The sequence below is a fragment of the Drosophila mojavensis genome, unplaced genomic scaffold (assembly GCF_018153725.1).
Source record: "Drosophila mojavensis isolate 15081-1352.22 unplaced genomic scaffold, ASM1815372v1 contig_36, whole genome shotgun sequence".
NCBI classification, from domain to species: domain Eukaryota; kingdom Metazoa; phylum Arthropoda; class Insecta; order Diptera; family Drosophilidae; genus Drosophila; species Drosophila mojavensis.
Genome location: NW_025318858.1, coordinates 11,474,883 through 11,484,939, shown reverse-complemented (window position 1 = coordinate 11,484,939; position 10,057 = coordinate 11,474,883).

The window sequence follows — 10,057 nt, the reverse complement described above, 5'->3', positions numbered from 1 at the left end:
GGCTGCCAAAGCAATGCAGCGCATCTTTAATTAATGCAACAAACACCGAGCAACAGCAGGACTATTAAATGACATAGACGGACGGACGAACAGGTGGATAGCTGGAAGTACGGACAGTGGCATAGATGGACAGCGTGTGTGTCCCTTGTTGCACAATGATTATCTGCATGTCCTTGCGTCATGTTGTGTCTGTGTCTCTGTGTGTGTGTGTGTCTATAGTGCTCTGACCCTATGTCCGTATTGTCTTGCCTTGCGGTTTCGTCCTGCACTTGAAATCAGTTTGTCGCGGGTCGGGGGCAAGGGGTTGATGCCTGCTTTGAGGGTGGCCTTTATGCTCGTCTAATGTAATGTACGCCTCGGCGGACAAAAGCAGTCCAAAGCAATTGTCTGCGGTTGCTGGTGCTGCTGCTGCTTCTGCTGCAGGACGAGTGTTCTGCTAGGGACAACTATTGTTTAAATAAGTACAGCCTCCATCCTCACTCCACCCACCTCGACTGTTGACAGATGGACGAATACAAAATAGAAAATAGTTTTCGGATTGCGGACTGCGACAAGGCTTCAATATTTCGTCTACAACTGCTACGTGCTGCACTTTGATTTTGATGCTGATGATAATGATGATGATGATGAATTGTTATGCAGTCTTGCAACCTGGTCACAAACCATGCCCATGTCCATGTCCATGTCCAATTGCATGCTCGCCTGCATTTTGACCAAAAACTTAATTGGCATTGAGCTCAGACACGAACTCAAATTAATTAGCAAGCCAAAGTAGCAGCAGCAGCAGCAGGAGTAGCAGCAGGAGTAGCTCTCATTGCAGCTGATTGGGCAGTATTTGTGCCTGTCATAAGTGAATTAGATAAAACGTGATAAGCCACACTACAGCTCTCAAATTTCCTCATAATAGCAGCTTATTAACAAACAAATACGCAAGTATTTCTCTAAGTGTATGCCATTCAATTTGCATAAATAAAATAACTTTTCTTAAGCTGCGCAATATTTAAGCAAATGTATTTAAATATGAAATCCAATATTAATTATATTATAATAATAAAATAATATTAACAATAATATATTATAATAAATTAATTGTAGTTTTGAGAACTCGAGATTTTAATAATATATTGAAGAGAAAAAGGCACAACTGAATGAATCAATAATATCTGTAAGCTTCAGATTGATGATATTAAAAAGAAAATACTTATAATTAAAAAAAATATTATTAGGTTGGCAAACAAAATTTCAGGTCTTCAGATCCCAAAGGCTCTGAGATCGACGTGTTCAAATGAACAGACGGAAGAAGAAGGAAAAACAGACAGCCAAACAAACGGCAGGAAGAGAATTTTAAAGGGCGGTTTGAAGAAGGCACAGAACATATGAAAGGACAGACGGATGGATAGATAGAAAGACGGACCGATGAACAGAAGGAATAAAAATCAAATTTTATTTATTTTTTTTTTTTTTTGTGTTTAAAAAGATATTGTCGTAGAATCCCTTTTGTTTGTAAGCTTGCACTGTTGAGAGTCTCTTACTTTTAACTAAGGCTTCATTTAAGAGTGAGAGTGATTTTTGGCTAAAATTTTGGATAAAAATGAGTTGATAAAAGCTTTCGAAACTAATTTACGAATTTCTATTTATTAAACATCGAAGTTAATGAAACTCAATCGAAATGCAATTAAACACTTAATTATTTCATTAGAGTTTGTCTTAACTTGTTCAATATTTATTTTAGTTTCAATCTTTGAGTGTGCGAATGTGTGAATGTGCGCACATCCTTCCTTCCTTCCCTCCTTCCATTCTTCCAGCCTTGCATCCATGCTTCCTTCCGTCCGGTCGCTCTTTCTGGGATTGTTTTATTGCTGCTTCTTTTCTTCTCTTGTTTGTTTCTGCGGTCAGTTTTGTGTTAGCTTTGCTGCCCGCTCTGTATATAAACTGCTTCTAAATTACTTTGACCAAGTTTTTATTTTGTTGTTGTTGTTGCATTTTTTTATAGCCATCATCGGAGCTGGTTGAGCAAACGCAGCTCTTCCTCTAGCAAGATTTGCACATCCGCTAGCAGAGGACGACGCAGAAGCTAAAACAAAAAGAAGAAAGTGCAAGGAAAATGAAAAACTTTGCCCGGCATTCTGCCTGTCTACGCCTGCAACATGCAACTGTCTGCGTCTATGTCAAGTTTGTGACTGCCTGGACGCCCACTCCATGCAAACTCACTTCGAGATGCTCCAGGGTATGCCCAAACCTACCCGAATACCCCGCTTCACCGCCCGTCCCGGGGGTTGTCCAGTGTCCACTTGCAGCTAAAGTTGATTTATTGTTTGCATTTTTACAACTTTTGTGTCAGTTTCTGTTTGGTTTTTCATTTCGTTTGACTTTGGCATATCTCTCGTTCGCCCCTTACGCATCGTCGCGTCGTCTGCATTTTCTTTGTTTTTTTTTTTTTTTTTTTTTACTATTGCTGCACATATTGAAATTGTCAACTAGGGGCCAGTGGTCGAAGGTCCTTGACTGCAGCTCAAGGCAAGAAAAAAGTATAGCAAAGTTCTATGACTTTCAAAATGGTTAAATGATTTATTTGTAAACTTTCTTGATGTACTTGGAGCAGTTGTTGAGGGAACAGATTGCTGGTAAATGATATGTATAGAGTATGTTGACTACGGTTTTGTAAATTCTTTAAGTAAATAGATAATTCCTTAAGTTTGTTTAATAAATAAGGGAGTGCACTTATTATTGTGTTGAATTAATTTTTTATAATTGTTTTTATATTTGTTTAAATTTGATAAGTTTTAGTTTAATAAATTTATACTTATAAATCGATGATCAATTCTATAAATGTTGTGCCACTAGATAAACACCTAATCGAATATTTAAAAATGATATAACATTTAATAATTTAAAGATAAATCTGAAATTATTATTAGATTAATAATTATTGTTTATAATATTATGTTTTTACTTTTGGATTCAATCTAATAAAATTTTAAAATTGAGCTTTTTTTATAAAAAAAATTTATTAATATAAAATAATATTAAATTTTGTAATTATTATTATTTTTAATATATATATATATATATAGTTTGTCTAATTATTACTAATATTTAAAACTATTTTTTAGCTTAAAAATGAGTCAATAAATTTTCAACTGAAACCTATATACCTATACCTATACCTATATCTATAAAAATATACAGATACATATATATGACTTTCCGCATTCATAAATCGATTAATATTATTGAGATTTTCTTTACATAATGTGTTGGCCTTGAAAGTGCTCTAGTGGCATCTACCAGACAATAAATTTACTTAACTCAAATTCAAATTTATCTGCACATAAAAAACTCAAGAGAATATCTCAATAAACATAATTTCTAGTTGCGATATGATAATTTGATATATGAGCAAAGTGAGAGAACCTTTCTTTCGTTCTCTCATTCTATCACTCTCTTTCTCTCTGCCTCTGTTTCTTGCTCATATGCTAAATGAGAACTGTATAAATTTTTGTCAGTCCATTTACGCATAGGAAAGATATCCAGTCGAAATAACATATTTCAGTTGCCCTCTTGACTTTTTGCCAAAGCTAATTTTAGAGTCGACAAGTCACAGTGCGTCGACTTATCATCAGTCAAAACTGACAGAATTTGGCAGTGAAAAGTGGGCGAGTTTTATTGAGGCTTTATTTACCTTAAAGTCGCGTGGGTAAAATTTATACAAATATTTTCGTTTCGCCTTGTAACGTGCTCGAAATGTTGAACAAAAATCATGAGTAAAATGCTGGCATGCTAATAGAAAAGATAAAAAAACGATGCGTAGGTCGGGAAAGTATACGAATTAATTATTTAAAAGCGTCACAAAAAATGAGCGTTCAACGTGGCGTATGAAAATTGAAATAACAAAAAATGTTGCCTACTTTGAAGCGCTCTATAAATTCGTTGGGAGATTGGGAGAGAAAAATAGGCAGTATGAATAGAGAATACAGATAGTGTTAGAAGTGAAATGAAAGAGAGAGACTGAGACACAGTGGGAGAAAGAGGAAGAAAGACAGAAAGAGGGAGAGAAAGACAGAAGGAGACAGATATGAAAAGGGGAAGAGAGAGACTGCTAAAATATGGGAAGAAAAATAACCTAACGCATTTTTAACACTTACAATTTTAAGTTTTTGTTACAAAATATTTTATTTTGAGTATTATAAATATTTAAATTATTTACTCAAAAATTGTCTAATCAAAATTGTCTGGTTACAAATATCTATGTTGGGTCTATTTAGAATATTATTATACATCAAGTGTGAGAGTTGGTCTATTGCATATGATATATATGTGAAGCTCAAGTCTAGATTATATACACCAATTTATAAATACTATATTTAGTCCATGCCCGCTTGAGTCTTTAAACTTTCTAAGGCATGATCTATTTTTAGACTGACACTACTCCGGAGACTGTTCGCTTCTTAGTCTCTCGCTCTCTCTCTCCCTCTCTCTGACAGATAGGTCACTTGACATATAGGGGTGCCAGATGAGTTCGTCGAATATGGAAGGCTTTGTATTTTACCTGTATTTGTAAATTATTTTAGAAAAACTATATATCTTCACCTTTCAAGTCACCAATGCAATATACAAAATACCATTTAGTTTGTTTAAATAAATAAGGCGTCAGTTAAATGCCAGCTAGAGTATTATGTACAATATATTTTGTGTCTTGGCAGCTGGAATGGTGCTGGTAATATCATCTTTTTGCCAAGTGGGCGTAACGCGCCCACCAGTCACAGCTCGAGGCGAGTCGAAAGCCACAAACTACCCACGAGTCAGGCCAAACTCACAGTAGAATGATAACCATGTATGGGCAGAGAGTGAGCGAGGACAGAAAGAGAGGCAAAGATTGAGAGAGACAGAGTGTGCGAGCGAGAAGCATTTCAAGATATTTTCCTTTGGCAATTTCACGCACTATACGTGTCTGTGGCAGGCCATACATAATACAAATACACATACAAATGTCATGACAAAGAGAGAGAGAGAGTGGGCGAGTAAGATAGCTATATGTGGCTATCTCTATCTGGCGCAATCTTTGCGTGGCATTTTTACGATTTCTGCTCGTCGAGTGTAACTAAGCAAACAGCTCGAGGCGCAACAAATTATAATGTATATAATGGCCATGCAGACACGCACTTACACACACAAACACACACGCACACATACACACACTATAGTGTTTAGATAAGCACAGTGCGTGGCTGTAGGCCAAACAAAGAGGTTGGCGCGTTGACCATGTCGTATACTTGATATTTAATAGAAAACTTTGCATAATATTCCGCTCAACTTCTACACAATTTTTTTCCACATTTTTTCTTCTCTGCTTCATTCAGCGCTACTTTCGCTTTGTATTATCACTGACAATTTAGCAGAGGCAAAAGCAAAAAAAAAGAGAGATGAAAAAAAAAAAAACTGACGCCAAACGAAGTGTAATCTGATTGCATTTGGCAGCAGCACAAAGCGAGTGAGTCGTTGGGGCAGCGCAGCGCAGCGCGGGGATTGGTTTAGCTGTCGGTGTCATGTCCTGGCATCTGCCAAAGGCGTTTTGCTTAATCAAACGCCGTTCTTTGTGTCAGCGGGATGTCAGTGAAGCGCTTTACACCTGTCTATGCTGCGTCTTGCTCGCACCCACTCCCTCGCCCTTTCTCCCTCCCACACTCTGGCCAATAGTCGCCTCCAGTTGTCAGTCAGCGTGCGAGGCAATCGCTGAGATTGATTATGTCTGCTTTAATCTTGCAAATGTAATCAACATGTTTATGGGTTTTTAGACGTACTCCCCATGCCATTCCCACACCATACCATTCCCAATCCTATCCCTCTTTCTGCTTAGCTCACCGGCATAGCTGCTTTTACTTCTTTTTCTGTTTGCCAACTTCATTTAGTTTACCATGCTGTGCACGACAAAAAAACTGATTAAGCGTTAGGAAATTTGAAAATAAAGTTGAAATTTTTTCGTTAAAGCTGCATACTGGACTACTTGCCATTTAATAGTCTGCTTGCAAATGGGAAAATATATTTATATATATGTACATATATAACTGTTAGCTCATGATGAATGAATGTTTTACAACCTCCAAAATTCAATTGTCAAATTGAAGCTCTTTCTGTATGAATGAACGCGTCGATCTCAGAAGCTATATGAGCTAGAGAGAGAGAGAGTTAGAGAGTTTGTTTCTAAAAATCCATAACTACTTCTTTTTTTTTGTTATCGATGAAAAGCCTTATTGAAAATCAGTTATATAATTAAATCTCCTACAGCCTTACTGATTCAATCTCCAAGTTTTAAATATATATTTCAATGTATTTTATAGAGTTTCGATTTTTATTATAATCCACCCCTCTTAAGTATTTTTTCTATGTATTTCCTTCAAGTATTTCTTTTAAGTATTTCTTTAAAGTATTTCCTCCAAGTATTTGTTTTTGAGTATTTCCACTAAGTATTTTTCTAGGTATTTTGTTTAAGTATTTCCTCAGTATTTCTCTTATTTCTGTTAAGTATTTTCTGTTAGCATTTCCACTAAGTATTTATTCAAAAATCTTTCCTCTAAGTATTTCTTCTAATTATTTCCTCTAAGTATTTCTTCTAATTATTTCCACTAAGTAATTCTTCTAAGTATTTCTTCTAAGTATTTATTTTAATTATATTCTGTAAGTATTTCCACTAAATATTTCATCTAAGTCTTTAATGATTCACTTTTCTGCACTGCACGACCCCCACCAGGCCTAGGCTACCGAAGAAATGCTGCAGCTGCTGTCCCTTATATGGGGCGACTTCCACTCACTCAATACGTAGCGCTCAAATGTTGAGCTCGATACCAGGTAGGGGTCATTACAGCAGACAAACAGAGAGACAGGCACGCATAGTTAAATAGGGTAATCCATCCCATATTCATTTGCAATAGATTTATAATCGATAGATAGATGTGTTATTTCTTGTGTAAGCAGGAAAGAGGCAATGAATTAGTGGAACGTCAGTATCTAGAAGAATCTCTTACTCGAGTTCCTGCAGAGTATCCATATTCGTTGTATTTCAACTGTTTATATATATATATATATAGATATCTGTGCCCACTTTGTTAACTGATTCTTGAAACGGAACCCATCTGGCTATTGTTGAAATAATTGACACTCGCTGACTTGGCACCAAAGCAAACACATGGAGACCAAACACTGAGCCAGGCAGGAATCTGAGTACCAAATGACAAACACAATTCGAATTGTGAAGCCACTGCATGTGTAAAGTTTTCAGATCTTGAGCAGCTCAGGGAGTGTTCAGAGAGAGTGAGAATGAGAATGAGACTTACAGAGTCCGTCAAACTTTAATGATTGTGCGGTAGTGCATAAAGTGCATAAGCAAAGTACAACATTGAGTGCAGCGGCTGCTGCAATGGGACACACAAAAGGGAGCACCGAGACAGCGAAGAGCGACAGAGAGAGAGAGAGAGACAAAGATTCAGAGAGAGTGAAAGAATAAGAGAATGAGCATGACGGCTGGCAAAGTTATTTTGGACGTCGTTTCGTAGAACTTCACACGGTTTGTGGACCTCGGCGAGGCAGAACTTGAACTTTTAATTTGTTCGCAAAGTAAATTTCGGGCTAAAAACTTTAAGTCATATTGGGTAGTTGGGCAGCCCACGAATTCAAGTTGGCGCCAGTCTGTGTGCGACATATGTGGTATCAACTAGCAGCTAGATAGATAGGCAGCGGAGTGGGCGTGGCTAAAATACCATTGAAAATGGAAAATCAGGACATATTATTGCTGTTAAAAGGTATATAACAGACCGAAGGAGGTGTCGCCAAACAATCAGAAATGATTATACTATACAATGATGTAGCTGTATATACATATCCATATGTAACTGTCGATATATAGTTATTGAATATGGTATCATTATTGTTTGGCCATCCAATTTGGTGTATTTTCTTTGTACTTATTTTACAGGGTATTGTCAGTCGTACACATTAAACTATTACAGTCTTTCTTGTTTTTTTTTTTAACTAGCCGCAATCGATGTCGCTTGCCACATGCCACTCCCACGCGCAAAATCGCGTGGCTCAGGGACAGCAACAAAAAAACAAAAAAAAAAAAAACGAACGAAAAACAAAACTACAAAGTTTTTCAATTAAATTTATGTGAAAATTCTCGTTCTCGAAGCGCGAAAAGCCACGAAAATTGTTTCAACAATTTAGCAACATTGACGAATTGTTCAATTGATGTAATTATTTATGGTTTGGCAGTGGGCTGACAGTGCCAGGAGGCAGCAGGAGGTGGCAGTCGGCAGAAGGTAGATTGGATAGCGACGCATTTCGAATAGTCTGAATAGCGAATGGCGAATGTGCAATTAGTAAAAATCGACTGATTTTCCATGTTCGCTAAGCTACAAGCTGAACGACGGAGTAATTGACGATTCAATGTTAAGTGTAAAGTAAATTATTTATAGAAACATTTGAAACGTAAAATGAACGGGGCAATAAATGGATTCTAATTCAAAGAAGATGAGCTTTTATATGTCAACCATAAATTATTAAACAAAATGAAATCCAAAATGCAAATGGACTACAAATTAAAATATATATAAAAATGAAAGAAACAGTTTAAATGTATATTATCTAAAAACAAGAATTTATACAAATGGTATTTCTATTATTCTATTATTAATATCAATTATTATTTCTTTATTAATTTAAAACAAATTTTTTTAACTTTAATTTTTGTTTTATTTTATTTTTATTTTGTAAATATTTTACTTGATAAAATGTAAAAGTAATGATTAATTAGTACAGAATGAGCTAAGTTGAAAAAATAAAAATGGTTCATTCGATTGTTAAAACCAATTTATTAAATCTTAAATTGAGATAAATTATAAAAAAAAAACGATTAATACAGAATGAACAGAGTAATATAATTCATTAGAAATTTAAAACCAATTTATTAAATCTTTTGCTAAGTCTCTACAATGGTGTCTGATTTAGATATAAATATTTTTAAATTTAAATTAATTTAAAACTAAAATTTTGTAATTAATTTGAAATAAAATTCATATTTTGCATACTGATTTTTTTTTTATCCTATTTATAATAATTATTTTTAAATTTATTCTGGCAAGTCTTTGCATTTGTTTCAGCTACAAACTAAGATAAAAATCATTTTCCAAACAGACGGAATTCGGCTTTATAGCTCGTGTTTTTATTTGTTCTTAATTATTTAATTTAGTTCTTTGTTATTATTCCACTACAAACTTTTTCCAAGTTTATAATATTTTTTTTAATATTTTATAGAAATTTAAAATTTAAATTAAATGATGAACGCGTAAGAGAAATGCCACAATGCATATTGTTTAAACATCCTTCTACTTTTTTTTCGTTTTGACAAACTTCTAAACTGCGATTAGCCTTCACTTCGTCGATAAGCAAAATTTGTATTTGGTTCTCGAAAAAATTTAAATAAATATGCAAATTGTTGTCAATTTTAAGATTAGTTCAAAGTTTTGTTCACTTCTTTTTGCTAACGTTTCTTCTCGAGCTGCATACGTCATCATCAGCATCAGCAGCATCATCATCATCATCGTCATCATGACAAACATAATCATAAATGATAAATCGTCAATTCCCGCTGGCCATGTCCAAGTGGCTTGTTTTATGCCATGTTGTTGTTGTACATCAATAAAAGAAAAGCCAAGAAATAAACAAGTTTTTCCTTTTCGATTTCATTACTTTTTTCTCATCACATTTTTCGTTGTTTTGGCCAACAGCACAGAACTACAAGTCAAATTCCATGCTCATGGCTGTGGCGCTAAAGGGTAGTATGGCAAACAAAGCCAATGTAATAAAGGAAAACACAACAATCATATTTTTATGGGGAAATGCAAATGCAAACAGCAAAATAGGGACAGCGGGACAAAGGAAAAGGCCAGAACGGGACCACCACTAGCCACTCACTTATGACCCTTTGCCTTGTCCTTGTCAACGGCCATTGTCACCCCAGTTGACAGTAAAGCGAAAAAAAAAAAAATATATATATATATATAAA